The following is a 3,114-nucleotide window of genomic DNA, read 5'->3' on the forward strand; positions in this document are numbered from 1 at the left end:
TCCGACCCCACTGCGGAAACGCCATTCTCAAAGCCACTTACGCACTTACTTGTTACGTTCTTACGTCCGTCTCCACATTTTGAGGAATGAGTAACGCACTTTACGCAACGTGTAACGAGCTGTGCGACGTGTGCTTCCGCCGCCAGACAGCCCGAGGCCAGTCTGAGCTCGTGGCGGAAGCTTAAGTCTGTAATATGGTTAAAATAATTGTGACAAAGCCGCGGTACATTCTCACATTGTGAAAAACGGTCTTTGATTATGTCATATGTAATTATGGCTGTCTGAGTAACTTCCATGTGATATGGTTCCCCTTATGCAATGTCCACTCAAAAAGAAGTAGGCCTATTAGATCCCACAGGGAAAATGGTAGTTCTCTCTGTCTGCAATAAAATATTTATAGTTCAATGTGCTGACACTTTTTTTTTTTTGCTTCTGCTATAACAGTTCTGTTTAGCCAGACTTGTGAAAATACACATTATTTTCATTATCATCTCATACATTTTGTGCTTCAACCATAAAAAGCATTTTATTTTTGTAAAATGTTTTCTCAGATGAAATTGAGCAGTAAATAGCAAGCTGTCATTTTGCAGATGCTTTTATCCATAGAGATTACAGTTAAGTCAGTTGTAGGCCTACCTTGTCAGGCACTTTAAAAGTTTGATTTCAATCAATCTAACACAATAATTCAACTTTCATTCTGTTTCATTCTATTCCTCACACAATATCGAGTGGCTTTCACAGAAATTTACATTTAAAATAAATGCTGTTTTTTTCTTCTGTGCATTAAAGAATTCTGAAAAAGTATCAAGGTTTAGGCTACATGAAACATATTAAGCAACAAAACCGTTTTTAACATCGATAATAATAAAACATGTTTCCGTAAACACCAAATTAGGATATTAGAATGATTTCTGAAGGATTATGCGACACTGAAGACTGGAGTAATAAATTAAAATAGAAAACAATTGCACCATAATAATATTGAACTATATTGCTGTTTTTACTGTATTTTGATTAAATAAATGCAGCTTTGGTAAATCTCAAAATACTTCTTTCAAAAATCTTTAAAAACCCACCTCAAACTTGTAAATGGTCTTCTAAATAGTTGCATATCATATAATGAATGTAATTCTTTTTGTTGTTGTTGTTGCTGTAGATTAGGGATACATTTTTCATATTTTCATCTTGTAAAAACGTTACCATAAATAAAGACACCACAACTTTATTTATGGTCTAACACAGTGTTGTCAAATCCCTTGTTTCTCTGAAATCCTTACAGAGAGAAAAAAAGCTATATGTTAAAGAGACCCTGCAGAGAAGTAACATCTGAAATGGAGGAACAGGATCGAAGTCGGTGACACTATATGAAGCTGAGGAAAGTTTCAGGGAAAACTTTTTGAGTTTAAGAGGTCTTACTCCATTGGTGCTGCCAATAAACACCTGTGTTTCAATCACGTGCTGCCAGATCTCATTAATCCAGGTCATCTCAGAGAGTCAGGTGACATGACTGCTCACATAGCAATGGATAGTCGGCATCAGGATGACACCTTTCACATATTAATCACCTGTCAGTCCTGGACCGTCGTTGACAAGTGTGAGTCATCTGAGAAATATGAAATAGTTTCTTCACTTTACTGTAAGACACCTGCAACACACTCCTTTCCTCTGGAGATCACACAGAATTATTGATGAGTGCTGCAACTCAGCTGCAGTATGTGTCCCAGGTGTCATTTTTAATTTCTCTTCCTGTTTGCTTCACATACACAAGCATTCAAACAAACCACAGACCTTGAATATTTTCTGCTGAAAATCTCATTAAATTTGTTTTGAAAATCCAAGGCAATGGATTTAGGTTTAACTTGTTTATAACCTCTAATAACGGATTTTAGTTTTTAGATTTTAGCTTTCAAAGATTAATTTAGACATTTGACGTTGCTTGAATGAAATCTTCTGTAGAGAATACTTGAAATGTTTGATCATGTCAGCATGTCCTGGGGGTTTTAAACTGGGATCTGGGCAGAGCCGATCCTCCCTATACGCAAAATGCGCAAGCTGCATAGGGCCCCCGAAACACCAGGGCCCCCCCCTGCTCTCAAAGATGATTTAATTTTAGTTTCGTTTTTGAATTTGGCCAGCGGTTATGAAAACATGAATGATAATTTCTTTTAATGCAGTGCGCTGTCGCCCTTTCTATGTAAAAAATCAGTCAAATCATGTAATGTGAATGTCGTAGTCTTGCTCGAGACTAAAAAAAACGAGTTGAAAGCGAACCGAGCCGCGGAAGAGACTCTGTTTCTCAAGCGCTTTCCGTGAGCGCGATTCGAGATGGAGTGAAACACGGACAAATGCGTTTCATTCATTCGTTCATAACCACTCATCACAAATAGATTTTTTTGTAACTATAAGTATCCCTCAATGCTGAGTTATTGCTGCACTTTTCTATATTTATATTGTTTATTTAAGAGAACAATAAGAAGTAAGAATAGTTCAGATGCAAAAGCCTCTAAGTACGTCTGACATTTTTCTTTAAAATGAGCATTCCTTTCTGGCTACTATGTATAGGTTTCTATGTAAGTACTGGTACTTCTAAATGGGTTCATTTGAAGTGAAAGTACTTGATGAACATATACTGTGTGTGGAGAGCATTCACTCAGTATCATTATCTCATTTTTGACCAAGATGGCTTTTAGAGGCTTTTGCATTGGAACTCTTCAGTTGTACATGGACTACCCAATTTCATTGAATGTCTGGCCATTTCAATACTTCTGCAGTCTAATTACTGTCATTGGATTAGAATACAGTAATTCACAGGTAAAAACCTAATGCATTGCCCACATTGATTCAGCACCTGCTATAACTTGAAGCAGTGCCCTTATGTTCAAAATGCTCTAATCAAACTCTTAAGTCTACACTTTACATGCTGAGCCTGCAGCTCAACCTTATCATTAAGGAAATAAACGCAGTAACTTTGCCAGCAGAATTACCTCCACATTGTTCACTAATTAAGCATGTTCATCTCACCACATATGGCAAAGCCCACATCACATACGGGGTTATCTTCAGTTCAAAACCTCTCCTCGGGTTCTTCTGGGAATCACGCAGCCCTGAGCACAC

The sequence above is a fragment of the Sinocyclocheilus anshuiensis genome, unplaced genomic scaffold (genome assembly GCF_001515605.1).
Source record: "Sinocyclocheilus anshuiensis isolate Anshui unplaced genomic scaffold, SAMN03320099.WGS_v1.1 scaffold656, whole genome shotgun sequence".
Taxonomy (NCBI): domain Eukaryota; kingdom Metazoa; phylum Chordata; class Actinopteri; order Cypriniformes; family Cyprinidae; genus Sinocyclocheilus; species Sinocyclocheilus anshuiensis.